Source organism: Lissotriton vulgaris, chromosome 9 (genome assembly GCF_964263255.1).
Source record: "Lissotriton vulgaris chromosome 9, aLisVul1.2, whole genome shotgun sequence".
NCBI lineage: Eukaryota > Metazoa > Chordata > Amphibia > Caudata > Salamandridae > Lissotriton > Lissotriton vulgaris.
The window spans coordinates 650272356-650292450 of NC_141697.1; the positions used below are offsets into that span (position 1 = coordinate 650272356).

The following is a 20095-nucleotide window of genomic DNA, read 5'->3' on the forward strand; positions in this document are numbered from 1 at the left end:
TTAAAAAAGTTAAAAATTCTATAGCAAAACATTTCATTGGGGGGGGGTTATGAATAGCTTCTACTAAAGACTTGGCAGATAAAGTACTTAATTTTAAGCAAATTGGTCTCAACCACTTTCGGCGGTGAGCCATCAAGGCAGGGCATACGAATAGAACGTGGGCAGTATCCTGGATCGAATTATTACACAAGTTACACTTTTCGGAGGAACCATACCATCTAGCTAATAATTTGTTCAAAGGGAGGAGATCCTGCCTCATGAGGAACCAAAAGCGCTGTAAGCCATGAGGAAGTTCCAGGAGGCATAAGGTTGCATACGTTTGAGTAAACAAGAATTAATAACAGAAGAAGCACTTTTCTTTAAAATAAGGGATTCTCTATCCCTCCCAAAACTTAGATTTCATGGTGCCAGTTTTAGGGTGGACTTTAGCTGATGTATGGAAAGCGAAAAAAGAGTTGATTCTTCCAGTTCAAGTAGTGCAACGGCCCTTCTAAAGTTCTTTATAAGTAAGGAATACTCTTTTAGGGTACCCAATAATTCTTTTTGGATGAGGTATCTTAAGGTGGCCGGTTTTCCCTTTATCAAGCAAGAGACCCATAGTATTATTCCCGCCAGGCCCTGGACCCAACTGCTTCGTATGCCAAATTCAAGCCTAAGAGATGCCACAGTACAGGCGGTGTTGACCGTAGTTAAATATCGCAAGAGTCTGCCCTCAACAGTATCCAAAAAGCCCCATTGCCCCAAATCAAGAAGTTCAATGCCATAGAGCAAGGAGGCTGGGATTTTTGCCCGAAAAGCCTCTAACAAGTGAACAAAATGTCTTTTGCCTGTGGCTTTATAAAGTGCACTTAAGCCTTTACCCTGTGTCATGGCCTTCCGAGTGTTATTATATATATATGGGCCTTTTCGCTCAAGTTGCCACAAACTATCTTCCCTAGGAAAACATAAGATTTTACGATTTCCAGCCTATGACCACCTAAAAACCAACTAGAATTCCCAAGTTTCGGTTTTTTCCTTCCCATCATACACATTACTTTGCTTTTTGAGATATTAATCTTCAGATGATGGGACTCGGCAAATACATGCAATGCCTGCAGACGGTTATTTAGACCTTTTGGGGTAAGGTCTAGTAATAATATATCGTTTTCATACATCAAGCATGTGATTGGTTTGTCCCCAGAACAGGGGCAATGCCTTCGCTTAAAGATAAGGTCTGGGGGAGATCACAAACATAGAGGGAAAACAATAATGGGGCCAATAAACAACCCTGTTTAAGACCGTTGGCCGAGGGGATGGCTTGAGATAAGCCTCTCTCCCCTCCCAATAATACTCTGCACCAGGTATCAGAGTGGAGATCTTGAACTAAGTCTAAAAGCCGGGCTGGCATACCTAAGGCCGATAGTTTCCTCAACAGCAAAGGACAATCAACTTTGTCAAAAGCTGTGGAGAAGTCTATAAAGGCTGCGTAGACTCTCCCCCCTCTGACCCTGATGTATTTATCAGATATTACTTGCAGGGCTGTTAAATTATCCATGGTGCCAGGGCTCTTACGAAATCCCGTCTGCTCTAGGGGTAGTATATTACTCTGGTCCACCCAATCATTAATTAATTTCAAAAGACATTTTGCAAAAACTTTGCCAATTGCATCCAAAAGGGCAATTTGATGATAGTTTTGGGGGGACAGCCGGTCCCCCTTTTTAAAAAGGGGAACCAAGATACTCCCCTTCCAAGATGCAAGAACCGTTCTGCTCAAAAAACAAAGGTTGAACACCGGGCAAAGCAATTTGCTCCATTTTACACTACTTTGCTTTAAAACAGAGATGGGGAGTTCGTCCGGACCCATTGCCCCGGAAGAGTGCATTTCCCTAATAGCCAATTAAATAGCCTTTTCAGAGAGAGGGACCAAGGGCTGACTATCCTCACTAGAACTTATACGGGGGACCACTATTCCATTACTTGCATAAAGGACTGTGACATGGTCCACCCAAATTTGCTCTTCAATGGGAATTGGAAGCGGACTTGTTCTGGCCCCGCATCCCTCGCCTATGAGGGACCAAAATCGTTTCATTTGTCCATTAATGGCGGCCTCTCTTAATTTTATCCAGATAGAATCCTCCCCCTCTTTTCGTAATTTGGCCTGTAACCTTCTCCTCCTTCTTTTTAGTAGGGCTATTCTGCGCGCTCCTTCAGACGATTTACGCAAATACTGTTCCCTTACTAACTTATTTATTTCTATATTGAGGAGTCGAAGGGAACTTGAGGATATTGTGGTGTATCTTTTCTTATTTGAGTTTTTAGTGACAGAAATCACCACCTTCATAAAGTCTAAGAAACGCACAATTTCTAAACCATGCCAATTAGCAAGGTCATTTACTGCTGCATCAAGAATACTCTCTAAGCCTTTTAGGGCCTTTGCATTCCAGTAGCATCTTCCAGATTTAACTCCGAAGCTCACCAAATCTCTATTTAACGACCAACGGTCCGATTTGGGAGGGTTTATTTTTACAGAGATAGATAATAATTTGTGGTCGCTAAAGAGTGTTTCAATGACCCTGAGATCCTTCAGTAAGGCAAAGGCAGAATTCTCCACTATTACATAATCTAAAATAGATTCACCCTGATTAGATTTATGGGTAAAGTTTGCAGGGGAATCGGAGGGGAGCCTTCCATTCACAATGATCCCATCCATCTCAGAGAGTTCTTCGAGAAGTATCTTCCCTCTCTTATTCGTTTTAATATTCTCAGGGAAGAGGGCTTGGGGAATCTGCTTTGAATCTTCTTTATGTTTGTCTCAAAACAGGCGCAGACTCAGATTAGAAATTGTACAATTCAGGTCCCCTACCAAGATTATATGAGGAGTGGGAGTTTTGTCCCTGATTCTCTGTACATAGGCGAAGACTTTTTTTAAAATTAGGTTGGAGCAAGCATCAGGGGGAATATAAGCATTGATCAAAACTAAGGGTTTAGGAACTTCAACATTGTCAAAACTAAACAACGTTACTGCCTGGAATAGATTACAAGAATCCAGATAATGAGAGAAATTCCATTTTATCTGGTTAGACAGTAGACAAGCTATACCCCCACTAGCATGACCTCTCCTTGAGGGTGAAGCACGACCCTCCAGTACAAAATAGTCCCTTCCTACCAAAATTTTCTCCGAACGCCACGTCTCTTGGAGACAAATCACACTGGCTTCTAAGGAGAGAAGGAATTGAATTTTTTCAGGGTTCTTCAACCCTGCAGCATTCCAAGAGAGTATTGATATGTCGCTGCTAAAGATGAGAATAGGACACGGACTTATTTGTCAATTTCCTCGAGAGAACTCCGGGCAACCAGTTCCATCGGAGACTCTCATCAACAGCATTACCATGGTGAGTGGGCATAAGAGGGTTAGTATGAGACATAAGGCGAATATCTTTTGATATACAGATTTTCAAATCATCAAATCCGCCAGACCGCTCTGTGCTGCCAGAGGCTGCTTGCAGGAGTGAAAAAGGAGAACCTAAGGATTTAAAGGGTTTAAAAGGTCTGCCAGATAAACCATTCCCCCAGAAGGGCATGACATCAATCCCTCTACCATGAAAACCTTCCGACCGTTGAAGGATAAGGTTTACTACTAATTTAGAGTAAAACTTTACCCTTGTTCGACTTCCGGCCTCTGTTTTCAGGATCAGTACTTTATCTATATCTGCAGATTGTAATACTTTCAGACTTGTGGATTCCTGAAAACATTTAAGAAGTAGCAATCTATTTAGGATGTAATCAGAATCAAATAAAGGAAAGAAATTGAGGATAAGAGTGGCAATACTTTCGTCTTTGGGCATCTTGGGGGGTTTTTTAAAGACCACTTCTCCTTCCACCTTATCAGGATAAGGTCTAGCTAGGGGATTAAGAACAGTTAATGCGGAGCCAATTGATTTGATCGCATTCCCCAGAAGGGCAGAACTAGAAGAACCTCTTTTTCAATATTACAACCACCGGATGAGCAAAGAGGGCTATTAAGGGAAAAGGCGGGATTAGCTGGAGAGGGGACCAGCCTTTGTTCTAAGGAGATTGGAGTGTCTAGAACTCCTTTTGCGTCCCCAATCTCATCTTTTAATGCAAGCAAAGAAGCCTGCTGAGGCTCTTTTTGAGAAGACAAATCCAAGTGATCTCCGAAGAGGATTTTTCTCCACCTATTTTTTTCAATTCTTCTAATTAATTTCCTCTTTTTCCTCCCATTCTTTTTAGCTTTCCCTGATTTACCATTTTTTCTATTTTCTTCGGATTCTAATACCTCCTTGTCTCCCTCACCCCTCTGTATATTAAAGATCGGAAAAAAATCTTTATCTATCCTTGAAACGGTTTCATTCAGAACCTCTACTACTGGGTCAAGATCTACTACACAATTAGAAATGGGGGCTCTCAATGGAGGGACTGAATTTTCCCTATCATTAAGTGTTTGAGAAGCATTAGGAGACTCATTCTCTTTCTTAGTATCTTTCAACTCTACAGGTTCTTGCCGGCTTGCTTCTAAATTAGAGCTAGTTTCCTTCTCCTGTCGGTTGCTCAATAAAACCTTCAATATTTGAGTTACTGTTTCCAGTACACAATCAGAGCCCCCGACAAATTTTTCCAATAATAGCAAAATAGAAGAGAGGAAATGTTCTAGAGAGGAAAGAGAGTCAGAAACAGGGTTATCTAACCTGATTGGATGAATAGCATCGATGCCTGTTATGTTGAGATTAGGGCTCATTGAAGTATTTGCCTGGGAAATAATAAAATGGGATTTATTAGAGGGGGTACTACTATACAGTTGGAGGCCAGGGGGGGCAGATACTGCCGGGGTCTTTGTAGGATCAAGAGCCTTACTAGAATCTTCCTCAATATATCTCCTAAAAAGCTCCATATCTAAATCAGAAGAGACTAAATCGATATTTCGCACTCCACTCGGAAGTGAAGAGCTAAACATATTTTTAGAAGGAGATTCGCTGGGATTAAAAGAAGGGACATATACTTTAGACCCCCCTGCTTTTGGATTTGCTTCTGACAGAGCTCGGAGGGGATGAGGGATTGTATGTTTTTGAGCCCTAAAGTTAACAGGGAGGGAGACACACTATTCTCCAAATTAGGGTGACCTTCTACAACTTCAACTGATGTGATGGCTCCCTCTTTCTTGTTGTTTTGTTCCATCAAACCCTCAGTGTGTAACCCCATCATAGTAATATGATCTTTTACAACAACGCTCTTTTCAACCCTGAAATCATACGTAGACCCCACACTTGTGGCTCTATTCTTTCCCCTTTCCCAAAGATTAAATAACTGGCAGGTGTCCTTTAATTGCGTAGCATGGCTATCCTTATTTCGTAGAGGATTCGATTTAGTTTTAGAGCACGACCTTCCCACTAATATTTTCCCTGACCTTAACTTTTTGGCCGTCATTTCTAAGACCAAAGGAAAACACAGAAGAACACTAAATGCTATATGGATTCTAAATAATAGGAAAGATTTAAGCTGCTGACAGACAGGGAATAAAGGACACAAAAAAAAAGCAAATTATTTAAAAAAGAATGGGCACAGCTCAGCCTACTTCAGCCTCTGAGGGCCTCAGAGGGCCCGCCCTTTGCCCGGTCTTAGCCCAACGCTGAGTCCAGCGCGCGTCCCGTGATGTGCGATGGGAGTTCGATTAAATACAGAAGAGGAGGCGGGGCACGCCCGGGAAGAGGCACCAGCTGTAGGTGTTAGGCGGAATGCTGGTCCTCGCAGTCCCGGGCTCCCGTTCTCACCCCTCAAAACCCAGGCAAGTCCGTGTAGTTCACAGCCTCCCAGTGACCCTCAATGTCCAGCCAACAAGGGATTCCAAAGAGCAACGATCAGGAAAAGAAAGCGCCAATGTCAGCAATCCTGTTATGAGCGGTGATGAAGCGGTAAGAGGAGGCGGGGCACGCCCGGGAAGAGGCACCAGCTGTGGGTGTTAGGCGGAATGCTGGTCCTCGCAGTCCCGGGCTCCCGTTCTCACTCCTCCAAACCCAAGCAAGTCCGTGTAGTTCACAGCCTCCCAGTGGCCCTCAATGTCCAGCCAACAGGGATTCCAAAGAGCAGCGATCAGGAAAAGAAAGCGCCAATGTCAGCAATCCTGCTACGAGCGGCAATATCAGATGCCTAATACACCTCACCTCTAGTTATACCACTAGTCCGCCACCTCTGTGAGGTGAAGAGCGAGGCATCAAGTGGTGAAGGTTGTGTTGGAGATAGGGCGACAGCTGGCGTGGGCTTCCAATTCTCCAATTCTCCACAAGTCCAGCTCTCCGACTTGCCGGTATTCCGCGTTCTTTTCTGCACCGGTGTTCTTTCTGCACCGTGGCCTTCCCCCCGCGGCCCACAGCAAGCTTTATGGCAGATGGACCACACCCGCCACTGCCGCTGCCTGCCCGCCCGCCGCCGCGGCGGTTTTCCTCCTCAAGGCAGGGTCACAGGACCCAGGTCGCGGGTCGGTGGCGTTTTCAAAGATCACCGTCACTGTCACAGGTTTCACGGGATATCACGGCTCACGGCTTCAGGTCGCCAAGTTATCCGTGATGCTTGGAGCCGGCTACTGGCTACCGGCTCTCGCTTCGCTCGCCTCGCTCGCTGCACAATGCAATGGGACTCCCTGCATTCCACGGCCTGCAATTTCCATCCAAGATGTATGGCTTCCCCTTCACTCCCCCTGATAGTTTCAAACCCATACAAGAAAACCGTGTGAGAGGCAATTTGGATTGTGTGTTTTAGCTTTCAGTAATTAATTAAATTAGACTCTGCACACTTAGGGGCTCATTAGGATGGTGGCAGACTTTGCCCGCCCGCCACCCTGCTGGAAAACGGGACCGCCTGCGAGCTGAGCGGCGGTCCCACACTACATATTAGGATGCACCTGCCACAGTGGCGGGCGCATCATGCATTTTTAACATTGTGGCGGGCGATGCTCTCAGCACCACCCGCCACAATGCTAAAAATACATGTATGCATTTGCATACACAAAGCGGCAGGCACCGCGCGGTGCCTGCCGCATTGTGTATGCAAATGCAGGGAGGTGCACCCCCCACCTCCCTTCACCATGGGGGCCCGCAGGGGGCCCCCTGAAGTGAAGACCGCATGCCTTGCCACCATGGAAAGGCATCTGTTTAAGCCCATTTTAATATGGCTGGCAGTGGCTGATAGACACCGCCACCATATTAAACCTTTTCCGCCCCGGTCGCAAGCTAACTGGGGCAGAAAAGCGGCAGACGGTCTTTCCCTCCACTGCGGTCCCCCCCACCATGTTAATATGGGGGGGCGGATAATGGGTGGCGGTCGGAACTGGAAGTCGGGCGGATCGCCACCGCCCGCATGGCGGTGGCGATCCGCCCAACATCCTAATGGGCCTCTTAGAGTTTAACTGTTAATGTCTGAAACCATGCCTCACCGAAAACAATTACACCCATTATGAAAGAAGCCATAGCTTTGCGCCTGCAACATAGCCATCAGCCACAATTCGAATCCTTTCCACGGTAAATCATTTTCGATAGCGAAATCCCAAATCAGAGAGCCATTTTGCCTGCCACCTGAAGAATACAAGGTTTTGTTTGAAAGGATGACTCTGATTGGTGGTTGTGTGGAGTGAATTAGGTAGAGATTAAAACCCGGCTCTCAGCAGGTATGTTCATGGCGCAAAAATGAAATATAAAGCAATTACATTACCGAAGACAGTAATGTCAATGGCAGTCTCTCAGAGCGAGGCACTGTACCATCGACCAACGCATGAGAGTCTGCAGGCCCCAAACTCGACTGCAGCATCTGTGGTCCGGTCCGGACTCGCGCAGAATCAACAGAGGCCACAGGAACCATTTAACCCTCTTGTCCAGCACTGCAGCGACCGCGGTCCAACTCCGTTCAGGATCCTGCAAGGGGCTCCTTGATCAGAGGGCAGCACAACAGAGGTGCGAGCAGCGGCAGGCTCCACAGACTTAAGTCAAACTTAACTTTTAAACTACTTGATAACTGCCCCCTGCACACTGGTCCCTTTTATTAGACCTGTCTCAGCCCTGGGCACGAATATGCCCACAATTGTTGCAGTCTCCTTGACATGCGTCACGCCACGTGAATCAGCGACCCGAGCGCCGCTAAGCCAGCACCCCACTCCTGCAGCAGTCAGTCTCTGTTAAGCGACCACGCGCTGCTTTCTTTCCAGATTGTGCTAATTAAAGAGTTCTGGCTTGATATTTTCAGGAGGCGCTAGAAATGCGTGACTTCGCATTTCAGTGCGGTGGTGCGGGCCACCACACTGAAATGCGTTAGTCTAAACCATTATGCGTGATACTTGGCAGGGCTGCAAAGGGTTGGGTTGGAAGGATGCCTAGGTAGTTTCCAACCAACATTCACCACAATATCTATGTTAGAGAAGGTTTACCAGGGTTGGATTGGGATAAAAAATCGGCCCAGGCACACAAAAAATAAGGGCCCAATTTTGCGTATTCCCATCCCGCAAAAAACACTGCTTCACCGAAGTTTTATGAAGCAAATAGGGGTGGGGGCAGGTTTTTTAACTTCACTTAGATAAAAAGAAAATGAACAGATTAGTTCACACGGCTGAGACACACTTGAATGCAAGTGAGACCACTTCTGCTCAGGCCCCCTGCCCCGCTCAATCAGCATACATTAATGGGCCAGCCCAGCGAGAGAAAGGGAGTGATACCTCCGTCCATCTGCCTCCAGAAAGGCCACTCAGGCACCCACTGGGCCGCTGGCAGCATCCTACCAGCAGAGGCAGCCACCAGGCTGCCCAAAAAAGCAGCCCACAGCTGGAACTCAGCTACCGGCCCTTCGGCCATTTCCTGAGTGCCCGCGTTACCAATCCAACCCTGGTTTACCCTCATAGTAAGAAAGCTGTACACCCATTTTTCGAATTGGAAGACTAGAGTCTGTTGTGTACGAGCCCATGCTGAACTCAACCCCTTGTGGCAGGTGAAGAGTTAATCACAAGTTTAAGTGTGCTAAACGGTGAGAAAAATACACCTGCTGCCTGGATACATGTTACTGATGATCTGGGAAGGCAGAAGAAAGACAAAAAACTGCTATATGCAGTAATTCCTGTTACTCCACATTTCAGAATTATGGGGCATATTACCAAGGGCCTTATCGCCGCTTTAGCTGGAATTTTTCCGCTAAAGCAGCGATAATTTTATCGCCCTATTACCTAGCTGTCGCTAACACCAGTTAGCGACAGCTAGTAGGAGATAGCGATCATCTTGGGGCCCACTTTGCATGTCAGCGATAATTATCGCTAATGACATGCAAAGTGGGCGTGCCAAGATGTTAGCGACTGGAAACAGTTGCTAACATCGCTATCTCCTATTACCTACTTTTGGAAATATTCGCGCTAAGCGCGAATATCTCCAAAAGCTAACGCCTGCCCAGATCACTTCTTAGCTATGTTATCCAATGGTAGGTGGATAACATGGCTAAGAGCATTAGCTCGGTAATGCATGAATATCGCGGACTTTTCAGTGATATTCATGCATTTCGGCCGATTTTTATCGCTTAGGAGATAAACCTTGATAATAGCAAGGCTTCTAAGCGATAAAAATAGGCGAAGCACGGCGATAAAATTATAGCCGCTAACCAAGCTTAGCGATAATTATCGCATATTCTTGGTAATATGCCCCTATGAGTTTTATGGTAAATATTAGGTGAAGTCTGGTGATATTTATAGAGGGAAAAATGTCTGCTAAATATCAGCACTTGGATTTTGGTGCAATAAGCAGTTTTTAATCAACTAACCAGCTACCTCTCATCTTTCTAACCACTGCAATATTGGGTTTGTCAACTACACTTCATTGAAATAGCACATATGCAGGTCTCCAATCTGACAACATTCACCTTTCCTCTATTTTCACTTTCCTTGAGTTCCTCAATGCAGCTGGAACGTGGCTGGAAGTTAGGCTTGCCGGCAAACAAGACTCAGCGTCTCCTCCTCTCGCATTGTCTCACCTCATCGGAGACTCTCCAGTTCCTGGAGCAATGGCTTCTTTGCTTCCTCACTCTCCGGTTCGGGAACTTCACCTCTAAATATCGTTGTCACGACGTCCATGGAACGCCTGTAATCCTGCTCTTCCATTTTTTCTTGTCCATCCACAGACACCACCTCCTTCTGTTTGGGGACGTGCAAGTCCCAAGGAAACTCTGGTCACAGCCAAGTTGCCTGACCTCCTGCCTGTAGTTTGCCAACAGGGCTGGCTCTGCAAGAGAAGAAGTGTGCAGTCGGCTCCGGGGAAATAATGCAGCGTTTCGTCAGTTTCAGGTTGGTGACATATCCCCATCTCCAGATTTTCCCAATCGTGGAATAGTGGAAATCGAGAGAGGAAGTCTGTGATGCCATTTGAGATATTGTCATTGATATCACTGACCATGTCATGAGTGATGTAATATGTGAGGTCATAAGCAGTGTATTGCAGGTGCACGAGTTATAGTTAGCTCAGCTTTTCACTGGTTGTGTACGAGATATATATATATATATATATATATATATATATATATATATATATATATATATATATATATATATATACACACATACATCACCTACTGGCGGTCTCCAGTAGGTAGTTATAGTACCAATCTAGTTTTCCATAGGAAAAGCATTTTTTGATTTGCTAATAACTTTGGCGTCGTTTAACGAATCTTCATGAAATGTTCCGTATATATATATATATATATATATATATATATATATATATATATATATATATATATATATATATATATACGGAAAATTTCATAAATATATATATATTTATATATATATATATATATATATATGTTTATAAATATAGTTTTTTTATTGACAAAAATAAAGGTTAAGATAACGTTATAGTTAGGTGAAAATTTCAGTTACAATGTAACATTTTAAACTTAAACACTGAAATTCACCAGGTATAGGTATCGCAAGTTTCTGTAACTCATGACCTAAGGACACTAAGGACACTAGCGTTTATTCCTTGCTGCATTCGCGTTTTCCCCCAGGCGCTCTTGCCGTGCTGACCCCTCCGCCTCCATTTTGTTGTTTGTTGTCCTCCTACGTTGCCCGCCCCGCCTCCCAGCTGAGACGCCCTCCCACTAACTACAAACAGCGCTCCCTTACCTGGAAGCGCTGTGACTCGCTCTTCGCTTCTGTGCCGAGTGGTCGCTCCCCTGTGGCTGTGGTATCGTTTTGCAGCGTATTGGAAACTGCTTGTGGAATCTGCTGTGTGCTTTTGACTGCCGCTTTGCCTATTTAATTATTTGCATTTTTAAACTGCCAGCGCAACTCTCTTGCTGTATCTGTTATCGTTGTGCAGCGCTTTCTCACTGATACTGACTATATTATATTGCCTGCTGTTTGCTTTTGACTGGCGCTCTGCTTATTAGCATAGTTAAATCGCTAGCGTTTATTCCTTTCTGCATTCGCGTTTTCCCCCAGGCGCTCTTGCCGTGCTGACCCCTCCGCCTCCATTTTGTTGTTTGTTGTCCTCCTACGTTGCCCGCCCCGCCTCCCAGCTGAGACGCCCTCCCACTAACTACAAACAGCGCTCCCTTACCTGGAAGCGCTGTGACTCGCTCTTCGCTTCTGTGCCGAGTGGTCGCTCCCCTGTGGCTGTGGTATCGTTTTGCAGCGTATTGGAAACTGCTTGTGGAATCTGCTGTGTGCTTTTGACTGCCGCTTTGCCTATTTAATTATTTGCATTTTTAAACTGCCAGCGCAACTCTCTTGCTGTATCTGTTATCGTTGTGCAGCGCTTTCTCACTGAAACTGACTATATTATATTGCCTGCTGTTTGCTTTTGACTGGCGCTCTGCTTATTAGCATAGTTAAATCGCTAGCGTTTATTCCTTGCTGCATTCGCGTTTTCCCCCAGGCGCTCTTGCCGTGCTGACCCCTCCGCCTCCATTTTGTTGTTTGTTGTCCTCCTACGTTGCCCGCCCCGCCTCCCAGCTGAGACGCCCTCGCCCCTCCCCCTCCACTCTCCATATATGACAGTAGTTCCCGCGCGCAGCGTTTACGCGCAGCGATCGCGCCCCATCCGCGCCGAAGGTGCGCCAAAGGTAAGCCCGTCTACGCCCGTCCGCGCCTGGACCGCGCCCAGCGCCAGACCCCCTGCCCCTCGCACTGCCCAGCCCTCCCGCATTACCTACGATGCCGCCACCCTCCTAGCCCTTAACCCCGGTCGCGCCCCCAACTGCGTCCAAGCCGCTCCTGGACACACCCATGGACCTTTCTCTTGCTACTCCTGCAAATTCATCGGCACCGACAACATCACCGCTACGACCACACCACAGGTTCCCGACCCCAATCACCTACAATGCATCCTTCTCAACACCCGATCGGTCCACAGGCACGCCATCGACCTATGGAATCTACTAGACACCATCCCTCCAGACGTCGCCTTCCTAACAGAAACATGGATGAACGCGTCCTCCGCCCCAGACATCACCATTGCCATCCCTGAAGATTATAAGATCACACGCAAGGACCGTACCGGCCACACAGGAGGAGGAATCGCTATCGTCCATAAAAAATCAATCCGCATCTCTACCAGCTCTGACGCCAACCTCGCCAACTCCGAACACCTTCACTTCCAGATCCACATCGACCCCAAGACCACACTCAGAGGCACCCTCCTCTACAGACCACCAGGACCCCGCGCAAAATTCAGTGAAGACATCACGGACTTCATCTCTCCACACGCGCTCCCCTCCAAAGACTACATCCTTCTGGGAGACCTCAACTTTCACCTTGAAAAGATCAACGACCGCAACACCACCACCCTCTTGGACAACCTCGCCAACCTCGGACTTAAACAACTGGTCACTTCCCCCACCCACATCGCAGGTCACACACTCGACCCCATCTTCACCTCCAGCAATCATGTCTCCTTCAGCCACACTACGGATCTCCTCTGGACTGATCACAGCTGCGTTCACTTTACCTACAACAAGCCCAAACCCATCAACCACCTCCAACCAACTCTGCAAAGAAACTGGAACAAAATCACCATCGACCAGATCTCCTCATCGCTCCTTCTAAACACCCCAGCCCACTCTTCCAACCCAGACCAAGCCGCCGCCAACTTCACCCTATGGTTATCCAACACCGCCGACACCTTAGCACCACTGAAAAAATGTCAAAGCAAACCTGGCAGCAAGAAGGCCTCATGGATCAACGATGATCTTAAGAAGTCCAAGAAACTCTGCCGCTCCCTTGAAAAGGCCTGGAAAAAAGACCCTACCACTAGCACCAAGGACGCTTTCAAAAACGCCACCCGCACACATCACCAACTAATCCGAAAGGCCAAGAAAACAGCATTCAAGGATCGACTTGACAACAACGCCCACAACAGCAAGGAACTTTTCAACATCGTCAAGGAATTTACCAATCCCTCTGCCAACTCCAACGACATCACCCCCTCTCAAGCCCTCTGCGACTCCCTAGCCTCATTCTTCCACAACAAAATTGCAGACATCCACAACAGCTTCGACAACCAACCCGGAGACCAACCCACCCAACCATCTGCTGGACCTTCACCCCCCTCAAACACCCTTAACGACTGGAACCCAATCTCCACTGAGGACACCATCCGCCTGATGAACTCCATCCACTCAGGATCCCCCACAGACCCATGTCCTCACCACATCTTCAACAAAGCAGACTCCGTCATAGCACCGCACCTCCGAGACGTCATCAACTGCTCCTTCAACTCCGCCACCTTCCCGGAAAGCTGGAAACACGCTGAACTCACCGCCCTTCTGAAAAAACCCACAGCGGACCCCACCGAACTCAAAAATTACCGCCCCATTTCGCTCCTTCCATTCCCGGCCAAAGTAATCGAGAAAGCTGTCAACAACCAACTCGCCGCTTTCCTTGAAGCCAACAAATCCCTTGACTCCTCACAATCTGGCTTCCGAGCAAAACACAGCACTGAGACCGCCCTCATCGCAGCAACAGACGACATTCGAACTCTACTGGACAATGGAGACACAGTCGCCCTCATCCTCCTCGACCTCTCTGCAGCCTTCGACACAGTCTGCCACAGCACCCTTTTACATCGTCTCAGAAACATCGGAATACAAGGAAAAGCACTTGAATGGATCACCTCGTTCCTCACCGGAAGAACCCAGAGAGTCCGCCTTCCACCATTCAAGTCCGAGGCCACTGAAGTCATCTGTGGCGTACCACAAGGATCTTCACTCAGTCCCACCCTCTTCAACGTATACATGAGCCCCCTCGCGGCCATCGCCCGCCAACACAACCTCAACATCATCTCTTACGCGGATGACACTCAACTGATCCTTTCTCTCACCAATGACCCCAGCACCGCCAAAACTAACCTACACGAAGGAATGAAAGAAGTTGCCGAATGGATGAAACACAGCCGTCTGAAACTGAACTCAGATAAAACAGAAGTCCTCATCTTAGGTACATCCCCCTCTGCATGGGACGACTCTTGGTGGCCGGAAGCCCTTGGAAAAGCACCCATCCCGACAGACCACGCACGGAACCTAGGCGTTATCCTGGATTCTTCACTCTCAATGAACAGACAAGTCAGCGCCGTATCCTCATCCTGCTTCAACATTCTTCGCATGCTCAAAAAAACATTTCGCTGGATCCCCACCGAAACAAGAAAAACAGTCACCCATGCTCTGGTCACGAGCCGACTGGACTACGGAAACACCCTCTACGCAGGCACTACCGCTAAACTCCAGAAGAAACTCCAACGAATCCAAAACGCCTCAGCCAGGATCATATTAAACATCCCACGCAACGAACACATCTCTGGTCACCTGAAAGACCTCCACTGGCTACCCGTCAATAAGAGGATCACTTTCCGACTGCTAACCCACGCACACAAATCACTCTACGACATCGGACCAGAATGCCTCAACTCACGACTGTCCTTCTACACCCCCTCCCGCCAACTACGTTCTTCCAGCCAAGCACTCGCCACTGTACCTCGCATCAACAAGACCACCATGGGAGGCAGATCCTTCTCATACCTGGCTGCTAAAACATGGAACTCACTCCCCACTTACCTTCGCCTTACCCAAAACCACCTAGCATTCAGAAAGCAACTTAAAACGTGGATATTTGACAAGTAACCCTCCTCCCCTCCCTTAGCGCCTTGAGACCCTCTGGGTATGTAGTGCGCTATATAAATTCTTTGACTTGACTTGACTTGACCCCCATGTACAGTGTTCTCATCACTAATGAAATTGAAAATGTTGCAGTGATTATCAATGTTGTCATAGAAGATGATATGAGTGATGTAATATGTGTAGTAAATAGCAAGTTGTGGGGAGGGTGTGTTATAGTTACCTGATGGCACGAGTTAAGGTTACTTGAGATAACTGGTGAATTTCAGTAGTTATTTTATTTTAAAATGTTTTGGTGTCACTGAACTTTCCACCAAACTATAATGTTATTTTAACCTTTGTTTTTTTCAGTACATTTCTGTGCCCAGGCCCTGCGGCCAACACCCTGCAGGCAGCCAACCCCACGTTGGTCACAACGTTTGGCCTTGCACGTCATGGGGATCGCCACAAGCCCTAGCCTACAGCTTGACCCTGCATCCAACCCCCATGGGCAGCCAACCCCAAGACGTACACAGCCTTTGGTTTTGTGCAGCATGTACTGGTCACCAGGACTTGACATTGGCCGCAGGGCCTGGCCCATGGCGAGGCCTGCCACATACCCATTGGTGCACCCCCCTCCCAAGCCACTTCTGGCCCTGGAGACCCCACCTCCCTAGTTTTTTAAATTTATAAAGGGTAGGGGGACACACAGCCTCCTCTCTGAGCCACTTCATGCCCAGGCACCCCTCACCGGTGTTATTTTAATTAAGGGGGCTCATCCTGTCCGAGCCAATATTGGACTCTGGACCCCATCATCGGGGGCCAAAAGACATTTGTAAAGGGGAGGGGGCACAAGGACCCCCTCACGAACCACAGGGTGCCCCATGGACCCAATCCCTGGAGCCTTTAATGGGTGGGGCACATGCTTATTTAACACCAGGGCCCCAGGGGTCAGGGTCTCTGGCGCCTGCCCGAGGCTCGGGGAGGGTACCCATGCACCCACTCCCTAAAAGCAGTTATTTGCTGCACCCCTGGGCCTTGGCTCAACCCAGGGGGTTTTCTTATTTTGCTGTGGATCCTCCGCAAATTCAATGCAAAATTTTCAAAAACAAAATGTTTTGGGACACACACCACTAGGCCTAGGAGGTCAGGGTATAACCCTGCTCCTTTATGTCTTTTCTTTTTTTTTTAACTATCTTTATTAACATATTCTTTAATTCAACCTTAATATAATTAACATTTGCAGGTGTTGGAAGCAACATCCTGTTAGCATTTACATATAGGGGCAATGATACTGGCAAAAGCGATACATGAGTAACAGTTTTGTACTTCTCAAATCCACCACGTCTCGTTTCACTCCCCACCCCAACCGCTACATCCCTCTATTCTGTGCTTAATGTCTTTTTTTTAACCATTTTCTTAAAACTCTGGACTGTTGAATTGGGGGCAGCCAATCAGATCTCACCATAAGAAATGTCTGCCCCACGGATCCTCTGCACTGTGAAATATACAATTATTTTGAGCCTTAACTACTTAAAAACTACTGAATGGATTTACAAAAAATCACAAAAAGCCCTGTTTCCGGACCAAGATCCGGTTTTCTGCCAAATGTGGTGTAAATCCGTTCAGCTGTTTAGGTTGTAGCTGTGCCTATAATTCCTATGGAAAAATGAATGGGGAACACAGGTTTTCTCTCAGGCCCCACTTGATTGATCACCCTGAAACTTTCAAGGAAGGAGCTGAGGTGAAAGAACATTGTTTTCGGAAAGTTTAGTGAAGATTCGTCAAACCATGCAATAGGTATTAGCAAACCAAAAAATGATTTTCCTATGAAAACATGGTCCTAACTATAACTAGCTAGTGATAACCGCCTCTGGAGGTGGAGGGTGGGGAGAGGGTGTGTGTGTGTGTTTGTGTATTTCTGTGTGTGTTTTCCAACAGAAGTGTGGTCCTATGACTATGCTGATAAAAAAAAGAACAAATCTAATTTATTTAAATTGACAACACTGTGATCCTTAGCACATTAGGTTTTTTCCTTAGGGTTCAGTTCCTTTATCACCAAACATTTTGAGCACATTGACCCTCATTACAAGTGGTCCAGGAAAGGAGCTTGATTCACCCCTCCCCGTCCCCTGCTCACAATCCCAATGGGACTGGTAAATGCTGTTACCAAAACAATTGGAATTAAGAAGCCAGTCCTAATGAGGGTTTTAACAATGGTTTAAATACTGGTATCCAGTGCTTTTCTGTGAAGATGATGAAGGCCACTTTTCTAGTGTGAAATGCTTTATTAGCAAAATCCCCTGTGCCTGTTTCCCTACATCATGTGCAGCAACTCTTAAATGAATCGGAAGTCATGTAATTTGCATTTAACGCTTTAAAATAAAGATTTAACCATGTGCCCATGAGTGGATTCATTCATTCACAAATGATAATTATAGAGTACGTCCCCACAAGGGCAGTAACACAGGTTCAAGTCCCAATAAGGGTAGTTCTGCGCACATGATTAAATAACAATATATTTGCATTTTTGAAGCTGGATCCTGAATCATGGATTTTTTTCTTATCTTTTTTTGTTAATGATATATATAAAAAACATTGGGAAAGGTTAGTCGCCATAAGGTAGGTATCCTGCCACATATAGTCACACAAGGGGGGTGCGTGTATGTGTGTGTGTGTGCATGCGTGTGTGCGTGTGAGTGTACATACAGAGACAAAAAACAAAATTGAAAATGTTAATACTCTTTGTAAATGTGAATAACTTGAAACTGGAAGCTAAAAAGTAAATTGATACCCTTTTATAGATCCATGGGAAAAGCAAATGTACATCAAACAGATTCTAACACGGACGTTTGGTGACCTCAATTGAAGCACTGGTATCAACAATAAAAGGAGAGCATTATTAGAAGCAAAAAAGACAAAGGGATAGGCAAGGGACAAGCTTGCATCCAACATATTTCTTCATCCTATAGAAATGTAACTAGATTTTGAAAAGCGACAAACTTTTCATTACAATTTTGGTGTTTGCATATATTTTGGTGAAATAAATGAAATATTTATGTATCTGTTTGAAGTATAATTGTTTGTATATTGTTTTGAAGTGAGACCCTGACTTGCAGCATTGATTCAGAAGAGGTCCACAGAAGTCAAAGAGTTAAGGACTGATTTGTTAATTTGCTTGGGGAGAAGTATGTGTTATCCCCTATATTATACAATAGTCATCCTGCTTGGTTTCTCTTAGAACAAGTAGGAGAATGGATTGGGGAACTGAATTGTGTCTCTGGAGCACAAATGAACAAGCTACTTATGTTTTTTAACTCTCTTTCTGGCAGAAACTCAATCTAAGTGCAGATTTCTCACCTTAAAATGATCCCCTGGTGCTAGACTGGATCTGGATAACTCTTTCTAGCAATTCTCCCTCATGCCGCAAGGTGGTGCCATCTGACTCCACGTTGCCTCTATATATCCCTAGAGCTGACAAAGCTGTGCCACATGTCAGTGGCACCCATATACGCTTACATCAGTTTCTTGCTTGTCTCTTTCTGTGCTCTCATATGCAGAGCTTAAACAATCGGTAGTACCAGTCTGCAAATTCCTTACTTGGGACCTTTTTAGATGCTGAAAAATTCCACTCCACATAACAGGAAGGTCGGGGGGACAGAGAGGAATCTGTGGTTAGATAGAGTATCCACCAGAAAGAGCATTACTGAAGGTAGGTTACTTGCTGTGCTGATAGATACTTCTAACTGCAAGCTCCTCATCTTAGAATAGATACCAAAGCAGTATCTCCCCTGGTGAATAGTCTATGGAGTAGTTTCAGACCAAAGCATCTTGCAGGACCAATCAGGGGAAATGTCCTTCCCACCAGACAGGGCTGTTAAAGCAATAGTGCTTCATGAAAGTATGCACTGAAGCCCATGTTACAGCCGGGCAGGTGTCATGGACAGGCACTTTACGTGCCAACACAGTGTCGCAGCTTTACCCCTGATGTTATTGGCCCTTCACATTCCTCTGGCTCCTACTTGGCCAGTATTTAGCAGATTGGATTGCAAAGGCCTATCCACCTCAACAGGGTCCTCGTCTACAGTGCCTTTCCTTTCTTCACTCGAGAAAGCCCCACAAAAATATGAATGTGTATACAGTGTTCCTTTGTATGATCATTATAAAAGCTTAAAGCCTTTCTGGAGTCTAGCCAATGAAGTCTATCCTTCACTTTCTAGGGGTGAGGAGGCACAAAGAATATAGGCAGGAAGACAGATTGCACAGCATGGAAAAGAGTCACAGCATTTAGGCAAGAAGCCTGTCCGAGTTGTCTTCACCAGTTTGTCTGGAAACAAGGTTGTGTAGGGCAGATGCAATGACAGTGCCTGAAGCTTACTCATGTGACGGGCTAGAGGAATCACAATGATAAAGATAGGTTTCAAAGTTAATAGACGCACCACGTACCTATGCATCAACTCAAAGGGGGTTCATATGAAAAACGTTAATATGAGATTAAGGTTGCACTGTGGCATCACAAACGGTTTGTGAGGGAATATATGTCAGACCTTTTATAAACCTCAAGACAACAGGTGATTTCAACAAGGCCGGTTGGTCCAGGAAAACATAAAAAGAACGAAATGGCCAACAAAAATGTGTTCATACATCCCACTGCAAGGCCTTGGTGGGCTAAAGACAAAACAAAAATAATAATATCCAACAGTTTGGATTGTAAAGTGTTAGTCTTGTGGTTACCATACCAAACCACAACTTGTGGCATAAACAGACTTCGTGGGAGGGTGTCTGGTGGCAGGGATGATATCAACCACTTCCAGCAGATTAAATGCAGTCAAATGCCGCTGCTCAATTTCCACACATAGATGTTCAGATTGCAAAGATACGGGTGAATAACTCCTCCCTGTTGCTGAGATGGAAGGTCCCGTTGAAGTGGCAGCCTGATCAGAGGACAGGTGCTCAGGCAAAGAAACTCAAACGCAAAAAACTTTTTGTACTG

General features: G+C 46.0%; 1 protein-coding gene across 1 annotated transcript in view; it reads right to left on the reverse strand.

Annotated features, from left to right (window-relative positions):
• Window positions 1–20095, reverse strand: part of LOC147692040 (solute carrier family 35 member F3-like) — a 155866-nt gene that overhangs the window by 119043 nt on the left and 16728 nt on the right. The gene's annotated exons all lie outside the window — the stretch shown is intronic.